The 20,891-nt window shown below is 37.5% G+C and overlaps 1 protein-coding gene across 1 annotated transcript in view; it reads right to left on the bottom strand.

The window, feature by feature from the left end:
• Window positions 1-20,891, bottom strand: part of GALNTL6 (polypeptide N-acetylgalactosaminyltransferase like 6) — a 1,867,045-nt gene that overhangs the window by 1,104,718 nt on the left and 741,436 nt on the right. The gene's annotated exons all lie outside the window — the stretch shown is intronic.

Raw genomic sequence — 20,891 nt, 5'->3', positions numbered from 1 at the left:
GAATTCCACAACATTAGCCTTCTGCTTTGTGTCATGTGTCATGCTATTACTACTATATATGAGTATTGGGCAATTTACCAAATAGGCCTTATTAGAGAGAATAATTATCTCATCCTAAATAGGTTTAAAAACTACTTACCCAATGTGTATAACCAGCAGTATAGCTTCTGCATCATCAGATGGCAACTTACTGCTAATGTTGCTGCATATTTTTGTCTTTAACATATTTAAAATAAATAAAACACTTTAAAAGAGATTTTATGTTAAGTCCAACATGATTTTGTGTTTCTAAAGCCTTGTATGCTTTTGTACACACGTTGAATTCCTAGACTCTCTTTCCATTATGTATCAAAGGCTTTTATGCCAATACCCCTCTCTACATTTTGAATCCAATGTTTTCTTTTGCAGAAGAAACTCCTTCATAAGGTCTGCCTTACTTCTTACCCAGCATTTGATCGCTGCTTGCTACAATTGTCCTCTGTCTCACTCACATTTTATGTGTTCAATGTATCCTGTTCTATGTCCATGGTTCGATTTGGGCTTTATTGGGGTGTGTGTTAGGGTTGCACCCAATACAAGAAACCCCTAAGGTTCTTATGTTACTGCTCTGAATATGCAAGAAATCTGTTGGGCAACAGTCAGCGGTCTCGGATCTAAAGTATCCTATTACAAAAAGCATTCGTGCAATTTTAACACAGTTACAACAATTGTATCTGTATAAACCTTAGCCTGTTTCCAAAACATATGTTTTTAATTTTTGGGTTTCCCCAAATTCTTTAAAATTTCAGCTGGGAGATTACCAGATGGGTGTTTTTATTATTATTATTTTATACAAGATTTATACAGCACCAACCGTTTGCATTACAGTACAAAGGAGGACAGTACAATCACAATACAGTTCAGGTCAGAAAGGTTAGAAGGGCCTGCTCATGAGAGCTTACAATCTAAAATGGAGGGGCAAGTGATACGAAATGTAATAACTGTGAGGGGATGAATTGATGAAGAAAGGAAACATTAAGTTGTTAGGGCAAGGCAGGAAAGGATTCCCTGAAGAGATGAGTTTTCAGGGATTGTCTAAAGGCAGACAAAGTAGGAGATAGATGAACACATTGAGGTAGAGTATTCCAAAGAATTTGAGAGACTCTGGAGAAGTTCACTAGTTACATATCTCGTAAGCTTGAAAAAAGACACTAGATGGATACTAGTTCATCTTGTTTCAACCCATAGAAAACCTAAATAAAAAGAAAACCTCCATATGCACAGTACTATATCCACAGTTGATTCAGAGGAAGGCAAAGAAAATCTGTAAAGCCAAGGTCCACAAGTCCCCAAGGTGAGTATGAGAGGCAGTGATGAGAAAGCTAGAGAGCAGGAGGTCTTGGGAGGAGTGAAGAGGAAGGTTTCAGAGATAATTTGAGAAAGGATTGACCATGTAACTTGGAGCAAAGAAGGGCAGATGACAGGTCTATATCTTCTCAGTTTCTGCAGAGCAGACATGGGCAGAGTCTGCTCTACTCTATAGGCAGCTAGGAGTAAAAGACTCTGCTTTATGTTTACATCTAGCTGCCTCTTATCCAGTGCACCCCAATGGGCTAAATTCACCTTTGTTGGAACGTTACACCTATTTTAGGGTGTAAAATGTATGTTCCAGCATTTGCAGCCTCTCCTCCCCCCATATTATCTCTCCCTGTGACTGTGAATAGGAGATCTTTTCCCTGAATCTGCTGTCAGAATTCGAAAGCAGTGAAGCCGTGTGACCGTGTCATTAAAGAGGAAGTAAACCCTGATGGGTTTACTTCCTCTTTCATTCCCTGCAAAGGCAAAGCATAATGGACTACTATGCATCGCATAGTAGCCCATTATGTGTCACTTACCTGACACAGGAGCCAGCGAAGTCGCCACTGTCCCCTGTAGTCCGCCGCATCCATCTTGCTGGTGGCGTCTCGCAGCTCCGCCGCTGTCATTCGGCGAAGCCGCGATGACGTCACTCCCGTGCATGCGCACGGGAGCCGACACGCGCGGCAGCTCCATTCCTGGAAATGCCGCGCTCAGTGCGCCTGCGCGCCGCTGTCTACGGCGCATGCGCCGTAGACAGCGGTGCCTGTTTTCGGGCAAATATCTCCTAAACCATATAGGTTTAGGAGATATTGCTTGGACCTACAGGTAAGCCTTAATCTAGGCTTACCTGTAGGTCAAAGTGGTTTGTAAGGGTTTACAACCACTTTAATTGACAGTGTCCTGTAAATGATTTCCTACAAGCATTGTCAGCCATTGTGGCTGATGACTTGCAATTCTCAATGGACTGAGGGGGCGCTGGTGAACGTCCTTGTAGTCTACTGATCTTCCTGCTCACAGCTAACTGCCTGCCCATACAGGCAGACAGCTATCCTGAGAGTCTGCCGGCTCCTTAGAAAAAAAAGAATTTGCTATTTTTTTTTTAAAGGAGAACTTATCCTTTAACAACAGTTATGCATTGTTTAATTTATTAGACTATGATTAGAACATATATAGTTTATAATGGGAATCATTTATGGATTTCTAATCAATATTCATTTACTTGTAATACAAAAAAAATTTATTTCCTTTAAAGGACATGCATTAAAATAAATACAAAAAAAATTTGTTTATAATAAACTAGAATAGCATGCACAAAAGTAATCAATACAAATATTTTCTACAAAATGTAAAAGTAGATTTGGAATACAAATAAGTCTAAGAAGTAAAAAAATAACCTCTAGGGTGCCTATTAGTATGTATAGGCAATAGTAAAAATAAGCATTCCAGCACAGTAGGACCACTCTATGAATGAGTGAGAATTATAGAGGAATGCAGTCAGGCTCACAACAATTTATTGAACAGATGGCATACTTTGCATCTATTTGTCGCACAGTACATAAAAATATGTTGAAAAGCACACTATGGAATAAAAGCAGTTTCAGCTGGGCTACAGTTGGACATGAATAAACAAGTAACATTTTGTATAGGGTAATAAACAGTTGTGACTTGTTTGGGTTATAGAACCTTCCTGTGTGCATTAAGTGGACACTGTAATAGGAACTCTAAATTGTGAAGCTGATATATTATAAGTTATATTTGGATTTGTATGTAGGAAATACAGTATATCCTCTAAAAATCTTAAGCTTGCTGCAAATGTAATGTTAAGGGTACCTTGTTCACATAACTATTACCCAAAGAATTACACTGATTTTATTATGTTAAAGCTAGTACATAACTCAACCCTTACTTTGCAACATGTCACATAACCCTTAGTTTGTCACATGTATAACTCTTAATTGTCTGCTGCTGAGTTTGATAATAAAAGTTGAAACAATTACATTTCTAAATAAGAGACTTTTTTTCGTGCCTCTTTGTTCTCACATACTCTTAGTACAAGGCCACCTATTGCAAATGCATTGCGTCTATTGCCCATTGTATAAAAATAATTTCTTGTCAACTTATTTTTTGTAGTGTATACTAAGGATCAAACAATACATGCATTATTGTATTCACTTGTATTTGAAAATTTGAAACATTAGTCTACTTACAAAAGCATAGAATGTGTTTCTGGCAGTTAATACATAAATATTTTTATAGTACAACAATCTTTTGCATTCTGGTCTGTAAGGTAAAATATCGGCTAAATAAGATTGAAGCCATGGCAGTTCATGCAACAGTGTACTCAAATTCACACTTTTGCTCCAGTGTGACACAAAAATCACCATTTATATGTCATAGATACATGATGCATGTATCTTTACTTCTGCTCATATCAGGAGACTACTGGCAATATATTTCTTATGCAAAATTAGTTAAAGCAGCTCTAAATTCTCAAAAAAAATTACATATATACACAAAAAATACATGTATGCATAAAATGTGCTTAATTATGAACCATATACAAATGAACCTTTTGCTTACAGGGCACTTATACCCCCTTCCTGACCAGGCCAATTTTCAGCTTTCAGCACTATTGTACTTTGAATGACAATTGCGTGGTCATGCAACACCATACCCATATACAATTTAGAGCTTTCTTTTAGTGGTATTTAATCACCACTGGGTTTTTTATTTTTTGCTAAACAAACAAAAAAAAGTTGAACAATTTTGAAAAACATAAAACTTTTGTTTGTTTCTGTTATACAATTTTGCATATAAGTGATTATTCCCCTTCACTGATGTGTACTGATGAGGCTGAGCTGATAGGCTGCACTGATAGGCCTCACGGATGGGCACTGAGGAGGAGGCACTGATAGGCAGCATTTATAGGTGGCACTAATGGCACTTATAGGTGGCACTGATGGGCCCTGTTAGATGCCATTGATGGCCACTGATAGGTGGCACGGATTGGGCACTGATATGCAGCACTGATGAACACTGATATGCAGTACTGATGGACACCGATAGTCAGCACTGATGGGCACTAATTGCCATTGATGGGGCTTCACTGATCATCAGGGCACTGATGATCAGTGCCCTCATTATAAGTGCACATGTCCCCTGATTACTGACTCTCCTCTCCTCATGCTGCAACAGGAGGAAAGGAGAGCCGATAACCAGCTACTCTGTTTACATTGTGATAAGCTGTGATTGGACACAGCTGATCACATAGTAAAGGGCAGATATGTTTGGCCCTTTACCACAATCTGTGATTAGCTGTGTCTGAATGACACAGAGATCACAGAGCATGCCAGATGGACGTCTATGGACACCCTTCCAAAACTAGAGAGATGCGCTGTAGCCATCTTTTGGCTATGGTGCAGTTAGGAAGTGGTTAAACTGCAAGTGGATAACCCACTGCAAAGTGCAGTGAAAAAAAAAACAGTTCATAGGATTTCCCCAAAATACTATATAACAGTTCATATGTTGACTCCACATGCATCCACACTTCTATTTTCCATGTATAAACCAGTGCTTCCACCATTGTAATGGGCCTCTTACCAAATGATATGGACCATTAGATTATAAATGGTCAACAGCGCTCAAACTGATTATTATCAAATGACCTCCTGATGTAAGCTCTGTCTCCAGTATGGATCCCCTCAGTCACCTCCAGAAGTCACCATCAAAAGGAAAAAGGCTTTTATTTAAAGCTCACAAGTTGCATTAAAATAGCAAAAACATCCAAAATTGTATTGCCACAGCAACTAATTCCTGTGAAGTAAGCTTATGTCCAACACTGGACTCAAGCTGGGGTACATGCGTGATGACATGTTTTGTCGGACGGGCTGCCATTACTAAACTCATATATATTCACCACCTGCTAATAGACTACCACAAGGATGACAAACCATCATTAACTCATAAGAGTAAAAATGGCATCTTGTGTTAAAAATACTTAACACAAGACAAGAACAATTGAAATTTAAAATTAACACCATCTTGTGGCCAAAAGTAATTCTGGCAATTAGAAAGATCCCAGTAAGAATGTACACAGGTTTGAGGGCTACCAATCCATGTGAAATTGTCGGTTTCTGAGCAGCCAATTGTCAAGCACCAGCACTGTTGTGTGACAGGAAAGAAAGTAAATCAAATGCTCCTCTGTACTTAGAACTATCAGTTATTTCTCTGTGCTTATAATGGTAAATGGAGTAGTAGAGGAATGAAGAGAAGAAGAGTATATATTGCCACATAAGCTGATATAAAAGTGAATTTGTCTGCCTAGCAAAAGCGCAAGCTCAATTTTAAGGTGGTCAGAGATTATTGACTTTGATGGCATCTACTTTATATAGTAATTGTTTGCATGAAGAGCAAATAGTGATTTTTTTTTTCTACCAGGTGACAACAGATTTATGTCACTATTACATATAATAGGTATTCTGTGGGTGTGCATTAAGACTTTTTCTTTTAAAGACCACCTGCAGAATGAACAATAAAGCTGCCACACATCGATACTCTATATGCAGATTGGATAAAACACACTGTATAATAATGTGGGTAAAATATAGAATGAACCTGTTCTGTGCTTAAAGTAAAATAGATAGTGTAGATGTGTGTAGGATTATTAGGAAAATGCACTCCTGAGATAGATTGATTTAGGCTGACTTGCTGATTAGGTCCAGTAGCAATTCTCTAAATCTCTGGGGGAATATATTGAAAAGAAGTTCAAAATGCATTATTTATTTTGCATGGAGAGTGTGCGGAATATATAATTGGCCAGATAAATAACAAATGAGATTTAATACAGTTAGGTGCTCTAAAGGGATGTTTTGCCTCTCATGGATCAACATGACAAACAGGAGACGTAAAAAAAGTTCATGTACAGTTCCAAATCAACTCAGTTAATTAAACCGTGTAACAGATCGCACCTTTCTTTAATAGAACATCATGTAAATATCAGTGAGGCTATTGTCCAGACCTGCTGTGGTCTGTGCTATTTAAAGCAATAATGCTAATAAATGCTATTATGTATCTTAAATCTGTATTTTTTTTAAGTAGAGAAGAAAAAGGTCTATTTAAGGTACATTCTAAACCAGGGGTCTCAAACTGGCGGCCCTCCAGCTGTTGCTAAACTACAAGTCCCATGATGTATTGCAAGGCTGACAGTTACAAGCATGGCTCCCACAGGCAGAGGCATGATGGGACTTGTAGTTTTGCAACAGCTGGAGGGCCACCAGTTTGAAACCTCTGTTCTAAACAATCAATTGATAGTACTTCCTAGCCCATAAGAATAGCTACAGGGCATTCAAAGTACCAAAATATTGATAAAACCTAGTATACATGGGCAGAATACCTCCTTGCAAGCTCCTGTGTTTTTTTTTTTTTCATCAGCCCCCTGAATAGGTATTAGTATGTTAAAAAAAAATCACAGTTTTTATTAAACAATTTAAAACTTAATATAACATATTATATGCTATTTATTGTGCAAATATCTCAAAAATACATCCTTTTTCCATGCCCAATTTCCCAATATGTTGATATACAAAAAAGTAATTAGTACATATTTTCATAATGAATGCATATTGAGAAATCAAGCTTTAACACATTACTCACTTCTTCAAGAGAAGGTTATGACTAAGGCTTTATAAGCTGAAACTCGTCAACTGACTTAATCTGCATTTGTTCACTGTGACTTTTCAATAAAATGAAGAAATTTTTAGAGCAACAACCGGACTGCAACCAGAATCATTTTTTCCACATAAATGTTTGTAGAAACCCAAAAATAATTATCAATACAAAGTACAAAATGTACCACTCATGGATCACTCACCGTCATTAGACATCAGTAATTTGAAGAGGAATATCCTTGTTATGGAAGCAGCTAGCTGCCATAACCCCGGTATTCTCTTCTTCAGCGTGCAGTCTGCTTCAAGATAAAAGTGGTCTCTGTGGCAGATTCACCACAAGATTACTTTTATCGACGATGGTAGAGGGCAACCCCTCCTGTTGTACTCCAGTGCCCTCTGCCGCTTACCAGAGCAAGGCAGAAGTAACATCAAAATGTCACTTATGCCCATAGCTCTTAAAGAGACTTTTTTTTATTTTTTCAAATGACATTTTATTTAAGAGGTCCTGCCATCATTTTTTTTTCTATTACAAGGGATGTACATTCCAGTGACACATTTTTTTTAAATAACAATATAAAAATAAAAAAAACTTTCTTTTTTTTAAATGTGCCCCATCCCACCTAGCTCACGTACAGAAGAAAACGCATAGGTCAGTAGCACCTGAATCGGAAAATGGTGTTCAAACTACACATGTGAGGTATCACCATGATCGGTAGAGTGAGGGCAATAAATGTAGCCCTAGACCTCCTCTCTAACTTAAAAAATGCAAACTGTAGAATCTTTTAAACACCACCTATGGAGATTTTTAAAGGTAAAAGTTCCACGAGCCAGCGCAATTTTGAAGTGTGACATGTTGGGTATCAATTTACTTGGCATAACATTATCTTTCACAGTATTAAAAAAATTGACTAACTTTACTGTTGTCTTATTTTTTAATTCAAAAAAGTGTATTTTTTCCCAAAAAAAGTGTGCTTGTAAGACCACTGCGTAAATACAGTGTGACAGAAAGTATTGCAATGATCGCCATTTTATTCTCTAGGGTGTTCGAAAAAAATATATATAATGTTTGGGGGTTCAAAGTAATTTTCTAGCAAAAAAAACAGTTTTTAACTTGTAAACAACAAATCTCAGAAAGAGGCTCAGTCCTTAAGTGGCTAAAAGAAAACAGCAGTGTTCCCAGCAAAAGCCACACAGTATGTTGACCATGGAGGAGGTACTCCATATACCTGCCAATGGGGGAGGGGGGTGAGATTGTTAACTAAAAAACTTGATTTTTTAACATACTAATGGATGTTTTTCTAACACTGAACACACAGGTGAAAGTGAAAAAAAATACACTTAATAAACATACAATACAGGTCAAGAAAATAAATTACTAATGTATATGAATTATTTTCCAAAATAGCAGATACAAGTAGATCACCATGTTATGTAATTCACATTTTGTTTCATGGACATTTTCTTTTGTTATTTTGAGTTGAGTTGAGTTGTCGGTAAGCCCAAAACCAATCCAGTGCAGTCTATGGCCCCAGATTTCACAATAAAGAGGACCTGACATGCTTATTTCTCTTAAAAGGGATGTTTACATTCCTTGTAATAGGAATAAAGTGATCAAAAAAATAAAGTTAAAGGGACAATGTAACGCAGGAGCGAAATAATACGTAAGTTGTGCCCGTATATGTAAACATATTTAAACCACATATGTGAGGTATTACCATGATCATTAGGGCAAGAGCAATAATTATATCACTAGACCTCCTCTGTAACTCTAAACAGCTACCCTGTAAAAAAAAATGAAAGCATTCCCTATGGAGATTTTTAAGTACTGTAGATTGTCGCTATTCCACAAGCATGCGCAATTTCCTCATCCCTGAGGAAGTCACGTGACCAGTGGCGCAATGTGTCGGTGGAGCCTTGTGATGTCAATACCGGTGTCTATCGAGAGGGGAAGTGTGGCGAGGAGGCGAGTGTGTCACTTACTTGATATAAGCAGATTTTTAATAAATGTCTTATATTTTATTTGCTAATATTGCACTATGGATGTATTTTGTTCTCTCTGAGTGACGTCTATACAAGAAGTAGTATTATTGGAGTGAGCCTATCTTTACCAGTGGAAAAACTCAGTAATGAGTGCATGATGTTCTGATCCCAGGACCTTATCCAGCACTACATCTTGGCTTGGTACTGGAAGGTGTCTCTGCAAATCTATCAGCAGGATTCCCCATTTGATATCTGATGAGTCCTGTATGACCTATTGGATTGATGTTTGGTTTCCTTCTATCAAGCTACAGATAGATCTGTTTGGCATTTTATTTATAAACTGATACTTACCTCCAATTCTTCACTTGGACTATTTTTGCACTTGTTTTTTCTTTCATTTGTTTTTGAGCTAATAGTGCTTATTATTGAATAAGCACACTATTAACCCTTTTTTTAAATGTGTTATGCAGTGTTTCTGAGTACACTGAGAAGTGAGTAGTTGCAGCTGTTCACATTTATTGTTTTTTGAGTTATATTTCACACACAATCTCTTTGTATGATGTGTTTTGATGTTTATAACATAGCTGTGTGCAAGTTTAGCTCTTATACGCATCACATATTAGGTATCTATTTACCTAGTGCAACATCATCTTTTCTATTATTCAAAAAAAATTGGGCTAACTTTAATGTTCTTTTTTTAAGGCCTCTGGGGCCTCTGCTATATATATATATATATATATATATATATATATATATATATATATATATATATATATATATATATATATAGCAAAAAATACAGATTTTTACTTGTCATTAAACTGCGGCAGGTTGGCACATTCCCACAAGCCATTGCCGGTATACGTCGACTCCTTTAAGCGAGATGGCAGGTGCATGCTGGCTGCACTGCGGGGGTATCAATGCTCATGATTGGCAGTCCCGATGACTGCTGCCCATGAGCAATCGCGGGCACAGGAGGCAGAACAGGGAGGTGCGTGTGTGCAAACACACAAATCCCTGTTCTGAGAGGAGATGTAGATCGTGAGCTCCTAATAGCTAGGAACCCCGATCTGTCATCTTCTATAGTCAGTCCCCTGCCCCTATAGTTAGTACACACAGTCAGGGAACACAGTTAACCCCTTTAACGCCCCCTAGTGTTAACCCCTTCCCTGCCAGTGACATTTATACAATGATCCATGCTTTTTTATTGCACTGATTGCTGTATCATTTTCAATCGTCCCAAAAATATGTCCAATGTGTCCACCATAATGTCACAGTCACGATAATAAAATACCACAAAAAGAAAGCTGTATTTGTGGGAAAAAAAGGACTTTTTTTGTACAGCATCGCACAACAGCGCCTTTGTCAGTTAAAGCGACGTAGTGCTGTATCTCAAAAAATGCTCTGGTTATTGAACAGCAAAATCTTCCGGGGAAGTGGTTAAGTGGTTTTTGAAAAAACTTTTTTTTGTTTCACATAGCATTTGGCAGGATTACAACCTTTTGTCAAGATTAAATGCTGCATGTTGAATGGAAATTTTTTAACCAGTCATAAAATGCTGCCTGCTTTCTCAAAGAGCAAACTTGTTTTCTCCTAAGGTTATGTCAGACAATTGGCATTTGTACAGGAAGCAATAGCTTTAAAATCTTCCTAATTCTATTGAAGATATGTTGTATTGCTTATGTTCTCAATGGGAAGAAAGAAAAAATAAAGACATGAAGGGGTGGGGGTATACATGAGGAGATATGCAACAATAAAATCTGGGTTTCAAAACCTGAAACAGAAGGGGGTTTGTACTATCCATGCATATTACCCAATGCATGGAAATGCATTCTGCTTTCGAATTTTGCAGTCTGGAATAAATGCTACTTTTTCTTTTCCAATCAATCCGTTTTGGTGTAGCCTCTACCTATTCAGTTTTCTAGGAGGTCACTGTAAGGACAGAACCAGATATAGTAGAAAGCCTAACCTATGACTACTGAGGAATATTCTAAGACTTTACTTTGACAATACAATATTCTGCTTATTATAATGCCAACAGGTGTGCTTATGGTCATATTCATATTTGGACAATGATGTCATCTGGGATACCTGGCACCGTTTTTTTTTTTTTATATAGTAACACAAGGGACCTGTAATTTAGTGAATAATGTAATGTGTAAGTGTCTTTTGCATCTATGGTTCAGTAACAGTTTATATAATATGTATACTGTAGATATGTATAATATATATATATATATATATATATATATATATATATATATATATATATATATATATATATATATATATATATATATATATATATATATATATATATATATATATATATATATATATATATATATATATAAAATATATATATATATATATATATATATATATATATATATATATATATATATATATATATATATATATATATATATATATACGCACGGTATATATACAGTATGTATATAAACATAAATAGTGATAGAAATATTGTATTTATACACACTGAGGGATGTCATATTTGCGCCACTTTGTACTGTCAAAAGTTGTCTATGTCTGACTGTTCTTCACTTTAAACTTAAGTGGTGGTCAAGTTCAGCTCAATGAAAACAATGAACTTTCTATGTGACTTAATGTAAGCTTAATCTCAATAGCTGTTAATCAAGGAGGCTAAACTATTACAGTACAGTGGTGCAGTGGTTAGCTCTTTCACCTAGCAGCAATAGGGTCACTGGTTAAAATTCTGACCATGACACCATCTGCCTGGAGTTTGCATGTTCTCCCTGTGCCTGCATGGGTTTTCTCCGGTTTCTTCCTCCCATACTCCAAAGACATGCTGGTAGGTTAATTAGATCCTGTTGAAAAATTGGCCAAATATATGTATGTGTTTGTAAGCTAGTTGGGGCCCCATGGGGCAAAGGACCACACTATACTGCAGATGGACACCGGTGGCAAAAGCGCCCTGAGGCGATTCAGTTTGCATAGGTATCGCTATACAATTCATTCACAGAAAAATACATATCCTCTTGTATCTAAGCTAAAATTTGTACACTTTAAACCAGTGGTAGGAAACCTTGGTACTCAAAGTGGTGTAGAATTACAAGTCTCATGAAACATTGCAAGACTTTGAAAGGCATAGCTCCCATCTGTCTAATTTGAAGGGACTGTCCCTATTTTGACAAAAGTTCTTCTGTCACTCTTTCCTCCTGTTTTATCCCTAATTTTTGTCTGATGTTTAGACTTCTATTTAAAAAAAGGTATTTAACTAGAAAAACTGTTTTACAGTATTAAACCTTTTGTCCAATTTTCAATTTCTTATTTGTTGCATTGGTAAATAAAAAAAAAAAACTGTATAAAGAGAAAATAATGGTAAAGAAAATCACTTGTGGGTTTAACCAATCCTGTTTTTATGTATTAATTCCCCATGTAATGGGGATGTTACATAGGTGGTGCCCTTTGCCTATAAACTGTACTTTTTGTGAATATGTGTCCCTGTTTCTTATCTCAAAAAGTTGGGTGGTATAGCCCCAGACATGAGTGCTAGAGGCAAAGGCTTGATGGCATTTGTAGTTTTGCAACAGCTGGAATGCTGGGGTTGCCTACCCCGGCTTTATACAAAGTGAAAACATGGCCCTGCAACAATGTAAACTTAGGAACATCACATCTAAAGTTACTTAAAGTTAAAGTCCAAAAAGGAAACAGAATATTTGCTCACAGAAAATGTAACAAAAACCGATGCTCCTCAGCATCTGAAATTTAGGACAGCACTGGAAAATGTGAATTTTATTACATTACCACTTCCAAGGCTTGTTTAAAAAATAACTACATAAGCAAGCATGCATACATAAATAAATACAACAGTAAATTGCATTATATACATGCCATATAATATTTACACATAGTTAAATAATGTTAAGCTTGTTCGCATTCTATGACATTTTAGATATATCATAGATTCAAAAATATCTATTACTCAGTTATATGTATTTTACGGGCCTTTTATTAATGGTTCTTCTGGCATATTTAATATAGTATCTCACAAAAGTGAGTACACCCCTCACATTTTGTAAATATTTTATTATATCTTTTCATGTGACAACATTAAAGAAATGACATGTTTCTATAATGTAAAGTAGTGAGTGTACAGCTTATATAACAGTAAATTTGCTGTCACCTCAAAATAACTCAACACAAAGCCATTCATGTCTAAACCGCTGGCAACAAAAGTGAGTACACCCCAAAGTGAAAATGTCCAAATTGGGCCCAATAAGCCATTTTCCCTCTCCGTGTCATTAGTGTTACAAAGTCTCCGATACGAATGAGGAGCGGGTGTGTTAAATCTGTTATTGCTCTCACTTTTCATACTGGTCACTGGAAGTTCAACCTGGCACCACATGGCAAACAACTCTCTGAGGATCTGAAAAAAATAAATTTTGCTCTACATGAAGATGGCCTAGGCTATATAAAGATTGCCAAGACCCTGGAACTGAGCTGCAGCATGGTGGCCAAGACCATACATCGGTTTAACAGGACAGGTTCCACTCAGAACAGGCATCACCATGTTCAACCAAAGAAGTTGAGTGCATGTGCTCAGCGTCATATCCAGAGGTTGTCTTTAGGAAATAGATGTATGAGTGCTGCCAGCATTTATGCAGAGGTTGAAGGGGTGGGGGGTCAGTCTGTCAGTGCTCAGACCATACGCTGCACACTTCATCTAATTGGTCTGCATGGCTGTCATCCCAGAAGGAAACCTTTTCTAAAGATGATGCACAAGAAAACCTGCAAACAATTTGCTGAAGACAAGCAGACTGAGGACATGCATTACTGGAACCATGTCCTGTGGTCTGATGAGACCAAGATAAACTTATTTGGTTCAGATAGTGTCAAACGTGTGTTGTAGCAACCAGGTGAGGAGTACAAAGACAAGTGTGTCTTGCCTACAGTTAAGCATGGTGGTGGGAGTGTCATGGTCTGGGGCCTGCATGAGTGCTGCCGACACTGGGGAGCTACAGTTCATTGATGGTGCCATGAATGCCAACATGTACTGTGACATATTGAAGCAGAGCATGATCCCTCCAGTATTCCAACATGATAACAACCCCAAACACACCTCCAAGAAGACCACTGCATTGCTAAAGAAGCTGAGGGTAGAGGTGATAGACTGACCAAGCATGTCTCCAGACCTAAACCCTATTGAGCATCTGTGAGGCATCCTCAAATGAAAGGTGGAGGAGCGCAAGGTCTCTAACATCCACCAGCTCCGTGATGTTGCCGTGGAGGAGAGGAAGAGGACTCCAGTGGCAACCTGTGAAGCTCTGGTGAATTCCATACCCAAGACGGTTAAGGAAGTGCTGGAAAATAATGGGGCCGAACAATATATTGACACTTTGGGCTCAATTTGGACATTTTCATTTAGGGGTGTACTCACTTTTGTTGCCAGCGGTTTAGACATTAATGTTTTCAGTTATTTTGAGAGGACGGCAAATTTACACTGTTATACAAGCTGTACACTACTTTAGATTGTAGCAAAGGGTAATTTCTTCATTGTTGTCACATGAAAAGTTTTAACAAAATATTTATACAAATGCGAGGGGTGTACTCACTTTTGTGAGATACTGTAATAGTTGCACAACCTGCAACTGAGTTAGCAAAATGTAACACATGTACAAACTCCTTTTCTTTACTACTTTTTATTGCTTTTTTTTTAATAAAGGCACTAATATCTAAGACCTTGAGGAACAATCAGTTAGTCAAATTTTTGTTCACAAGGTTCATTTTTAGGATGGTGTAAAATAGATTTGCTTTAGGATGTGAACACCAAATAAAACAGACCTTTTGTTGTAATTACAGGTAGAAAAATGCAAACATTGAGACAAATGAATCTGATCACTCGATAGGCACGTTTCAGGCAATGTTCCACTGTTACTTTTCTTAATATACTAATGAGCCATTGTAAAACTGGAGCCAACCTGGCATTAGCAGTTACAGTAGATTTACTGCAAGAACACTGCTGTTTGTAATTATCTCTTCATTACACAATCAGGCTGATTTAGAGAATCTCTGCTATGATTTGCTCAGCAAATGAAGCAATATAATTACACCTCACTTAAAATCAAGAAATTAAACTGCTGTTTTCAATTCACTAACAAAGTTATCCAACCATACCATGGTATGGCCTTTAACACTTAAACAAAGAAGTGTTGTTGTAGTACAATTCTCATCTTTCCAGATCATTTGCTAATAATGTTGATAAAGTGTAATTCATTATATTTGGTATTATGCCACATAATACTAAATAATATATCCCACAATTTAATTCCAAGCATAAATCACATTGTCCAGTGATGTAGATCAACATCAATCATGATGATGGATGCCCACTGACCTGCTGAAAGTAACAACCAACACCTCCTCTGTCTATAGAAACTCACTGCAAATGACATTCCCCCAGCAGAATATAAACAAAGGGCTAGGGGTTACTGGGTGATGTAAGTGACACTACCATTTTGGGTTAACCGCTTCCCGGCTGCCTCACGCATATATACTGCTGCAGAAGGGCACATACAGGCAGATTAACATACCTGTACATTGCCATTTAAGAGGCGTCTCGCGGGCGAGCATGCCAGCCGGGAGCTCCGTGACCACAATTGAGGGTCCTGCGGACCCAATGTCCTTGGGGATGCCCACAATCTTCTCACGGTGATGAAGAATAGGGAGATGCTAATGTAAACAAGCCTCTCCCTGTTCTGCCTAGTGACACTGTCCCTGATCCGCTCTCCCTGTAATCGGAAGCACTGATCTGTGACATGTCACACACAGCTCCTCCCACCCACAGTAAGAATCACTCCCTAGGACACACTTAACCCCTACAGTGCCACCTAGTGCCAGTGACATTTTTACAGTAATCAATGCAATTTTTTTTGCATTGATTGCTGTATTAATCAGAAAAACAAAGAAAAGGCGCCTCTAAAAGGTGCCTCTAAACTGGACACACACAGCCTAAAGAACTGGTATATGCCAGTGACCACTGCATTCATGCCGGACCACCTACATGGATATTAATTATATGCTTTGCCAGTCTACATATCTTGTAAGTGTTTTTAACCCTTTTTGGGGAAATTAAACAGCTTTTAATTCTACACATAGAGGCGCCTTTTCTTTGTTTTTCTGTTTCCTATTCAGAGATTGCTTCTCTCCATAAGTGCAACCCTAAGTGTGGAAGATACCCTATTATAGACTTTCTGGTTCATAAAGACCTCTGTTTTTGCTTGGTCCTGAAGTTCAGAGCGCCCTTACAAACTGTATCTGGATTGCTGTATTAATGCAAATGGTCCCAAAAATATGTCAAAATTGTCCGATGTGTCCACCAAAATGTTGCAGTCATGATAAACGGCTGATCACCGTCATTACTACTAAAAAAAGATCAATAAAAATTACATAAAACTATCCCCTATTTTGTAGACGCTATAACTTTTGCGCAAACCAATCAATAAACGCTTATTGTGATTTTTTTTAAACAAAAATATGTAGAAGAATACGTATCAGCCTAAATTGAGGAAAAAAAATTAAATATTTTTTGGGGATATCTATTATAGCAAAAAGTAAGAAGTAATGTGTTTTTTTCAAAATTGTCACAATTTTTTTATTTATAGCGCAAAAAATAAAAGTTGATCAAATACCACCAAAAGAAAGCTCTATTTGTGGGAAAAAAATGACATCAGTTTTGTTTGGGAGCCACGTTGCACGACTGCGCAATTGTCAGTTAAAGCAATGCAGTGCTGAATCACAAAAAGTGCTCTGGTCAGGAAAGGGTCAATTCTTCTGGGGCTGAAGTGGTTAATAACATCATAGGGGCTGTCATTTGCAATGAGCACATGTCAGCACATGTTTTTTGTTTTTGAAGGTTGACAGGTACCATTCATCATGATTGACATAGATCTACATCACGAGACAATTTGAATGACAAAGGATTTACACCATGGGATATTTTTGTCTTGTTTTTTTTAAAAAACATGACTTTGTCACACTGTCTTTAGTTACAATGTGTTTAATTCGACTGTATTTTTTTGTAAATGGTTAACATAGGAAACCATGTATGCTTTACATTCATTTGGGGAGGAAGGTATCTGGGGGCTCCCTTATTTTAAAAAGGGCTTCCGGATTCTAATAAGTTCCCATCCACAGACCCCTGTGACCACCAGGCCAGGGTAGTGAAGAAGAGGCTTTTGTCCTCATCAACATGGGAACAGGATGCTTTGTCAGGGGGTGTCTCCCTTGTTGAGTATGTGGCCTAATTTGGTTCAGAAGGCTCTCTGCCCCCCCCCCCCCCCCCCAATGGCTCATACTGCTGTCTCAGTCAAGGAGGAGGGAGAGAGGCTCTTGTGAAGATCGTTGGATCAAGATTGGTCTCAGGTAAGTATTAGGGGGGCTGCTGCGCAGAGGAGGTTATTTACCTTCATACATAGAATGCATGAAGGTAAAATACCTTGAGCCTTTAGAACCACTGCAAGACTTATTGTAATATGGAAGCCCCCTTTAAAATATGATATATGTCTGCTCCCATCACACTCCTGGATGCAACTGACAGATGCCTGGCAGCTTGAATAAAAACCAAAAAGCAGGGATGCTGGCTGATTTTGTTGACCTAATATGACCATGGCCATATTTGAGCAATGATGTCAGCCAACATCCCTGCCTCTTTGTTTACATTTAGTTGATAAATAGGTCTGAGGATGCAACACTGGTTGCAAGGATGCTGGCAGCTGCTAACGTCCTGACAACCAGGAGCCCTGGAAAATGGTAAACTATCACATTTGACATTGTTGGTAATACTGCTGCTAATTTTATGACTTCCAATGAGTGGGTTGAAGCCCCCTATTTAGTTTGCCTGTTCACTAAATTTCAAACCATTCTACATCCCTAATAAAAATGATCTTTCTCTACATCACTTTAGGGGTTTTCTAGCTGTTTGTGCTGTAGGTCAGTTAATATTTTAAACTATGTTGAAAGGTCCAAAGGGTCTGCAAAACTGCTCAGGCATCCTTGACAAAAAATGGTTTATCACCATTTATCACAATTGCAGTGACTTTTGGCTTGACTATAGTCTTTTTTACGTTATACTGTATATAAGAAAGTGCCCAGCATCATGTAAAAAATATTATCAGTGCATGTAAGGGTTTTTCCATTTTCTGTTTACATGGGTCTCTGTGGCCATATAGTTTTGGCTGCTTAGGCTGGCATCTGGAGGATCTTAATTTTCACTCATGGGAAAAAATATTTTTTTTTACTATTGTTAGTACTATTATTTTAATCAAGTGAATATTATGGTTCATTAATGTTGATGTGTAGCCCTAGATTTATCTGAAGTGAGCATTTTAATAACAGGGCAACTTAAAACAGATCATGGCAAAAACTGGCAAGTTTTAGGTGCTTTATAAAGCATTTAAAGATATATATTTAGTTCACAGTGACTCTTTCAAAATTATAACATACATTAAAAAAAATAGACTCCAATGGATGAGCATTGGTCTTGCATTGATCAAAATGAATACGATTAAGAGACTACAAGGCCTGGTCTAAGACATAAAATAAAGTACTGTACACTTCAGAAATGCAGTTGATATCTCCTTTATTTTGATTTATGAAATATCAATGTTAGTAACCAGTTTTAACATCTAAGAGCAGTGTGAAATAATAAAAAAAAAACATTCATGTTTGCTATGTAGATGCAGCACCCAAGCTGCACTTGTCCCCCTTTAGCTCTACACTGAGGACTGAGTGATCTCTGATCACTCAGTACTCAGGTCCTCTCTGAACACAGAGTGGTGTCTGTCAGTCACCACTCTGTACTTTGCCCTTCCAGTGTTCACTGCAGACTTTAGCCCTCTGTTGGCTGAATCTGGGTCAGAAAAGTGTACTAAGTGCACTCCTATGACCTATGGGAAAAGCATGGACTGGACAGTGTTTTTTAAAGAATTAGTAAATTCTCCTTCTTCTTTACTACAGGTCAGAGCAGTAGAGTTGTTAATCCTGCAGTCTCTGGTCGCTGAACGGGCAAAGAGAGGGATCTGAGCTGTCTGTAGACAGCTTGTGAGAATCTGTGACAGTTTGCTATATGCAAAACTGCTGCATTATCTCTGTAATTAGGTGCACACCCTGTGTCAGTCTCTATTTCACCCTGAAATAGAAACGAGTGTGGTTAGGTAGAACTCACAGGTTAATGTGGCCCATGCCACTCCCAACAGTTTCCGTTTGGTTAGTTCCCCAGTCTGTCATTATTACGGCAGCAAATCCTAAACTAGTGGAATCAGCTATCAGACAAGGTCGGATGCATCCCTGGCAACTCAGGCCAGCTTAGATCTTTGCTCTTAGCTCTCTAGTCCTTCAGCCTCCTTGCTTTTTCAAAGGACAATAATGGATAGAATTGTGAGAGAACCTGCTGGTAGTCCCTGCATTGATTAGTTGTGAATGAATGGGGTATAGTATTATGTGGAGAAGAGGAATGAGGTGTGCCATGGGAACTGTTTTCTCAACACTCAAATTGTGTCTCCCCGCTGCAGGCTGTCAGAGACAAGACTAGGCAGAGGCTGCAGCTGAAGCTGGTAATGTCAGCAAACATTGCATTTCAGCTGGCAGAGGGGAGACAAATGTTCAATTCATGTAATTGGAAAGGTAAAGAGGAATGCCCTGTGAGAAGATTAGGGGATTTTGAGGAAAGTACATTGGTCTTTAACTCTTTGCTGCATGTAAGTAAAATTATATGGATACCCTAGCACTGTCTCAATTTAGTACAAAACATTGTTTTTCTCAGAGCTTAAATAGGTATGCTATGAAAACTGTGCCCATTTATTCTATCATAATAAAACGTTTGTATGGCAAAGATAGCTTTCATTTGCAAACAGGTGGCTCTTACACATTGAGCTAGCACAAAGAAATACAATATTTTTCCATTGAAAATTTGATTTCATCATATCCATATTATCTTTCTACATCAGTTGCTTTAATTTAGCACTCACTTCAACAATGAGAAAAACTGCAGAAAAATTGCAGTATCTTATTCTTTAAAGCAGCCCTTCAAAAAGGCAGAAAAATGAGCCACTTTGTATTCCTTTGATTTGTTATAACTTAATCCCAGCATTATAATCACTTTCTGCCTCTCAAAAAACTGTGAGATCTGATTTGCAGGTCATTTTTATTAGTTATACAAATGACTTTTTTCTCTTCAAATTTAGGCACTTTCATTATTCATTGAAGAATTAAGTAAACGATATCTAGACACTTTTGTCTTTCATTATGCTGATAGCTACTTTTCTGGGAAATGGTGATAAGCTTGGTTAGCCAGCTAAGGTTCCAGATTAGACAATTTAACTCTTAAAGGATATTTTCAAAGACAACATGAAGGCCAAGTACTTATGCCTGACCTATTTTACAGCATGACCTAGTTTTATTAAAGTTACTTTTAAATAGGTCAAATTGCAAAAAGATTGAAAAGCATGACCTCAAAGTTTATTTTTTATATTAAAATTTTAAAAAAGTGTCAAAATATTTGCATTGTTTGCAATGATTTTCCACTCTAAAAACCAAAAAGTTTCCCTGTGTAACTGTGTTATACTGTACGTTAACAATATAAAGCAGCAGTATCAGCAGCTTCAGCCAAGTTGACTCCAAAGTATGGTCAAAAGGAGCTTTGAGATTAAATTATTTTATTTTAGTTACAAGTAAAAAAAAAGGAATAAAATAAAAACAAAGAAATGTTCAGTTATGCCCACCAAAATTATAGTAGGTGACCAGGCAAGTAAGTAATAAAACATTCCACACACAAGATGAATACCAGATTGACAAGGTTTCCTTAAATATTTTAATTTTCAAGCCAGAGGTTGTTAATAGAATACCAGCAAAAATGTGGTAGTTTTT

The sequence above is a fragment of the Lithobates pipiens genome, unplaced genomic scaffold, assembly GCF_037356315.1.
Source record: "Lithobates pipiens isolate NorthernLeopardFrog02 unplaced genomic scaffold, aLitPip1_a1.2 Scaffold_13, whole genome shotgun sequence".
In the NCBI taxonomy this organism is placed as follows: domain Eukaryota; kingdom Metazoa; phylum Chordata; class Amphibia; order Anura; family Ranidae; genus Lithobates; species Lithobates pipiens.
This window is presented reverse-complemented; position numbering and strand designations above follow the sequence as displayed.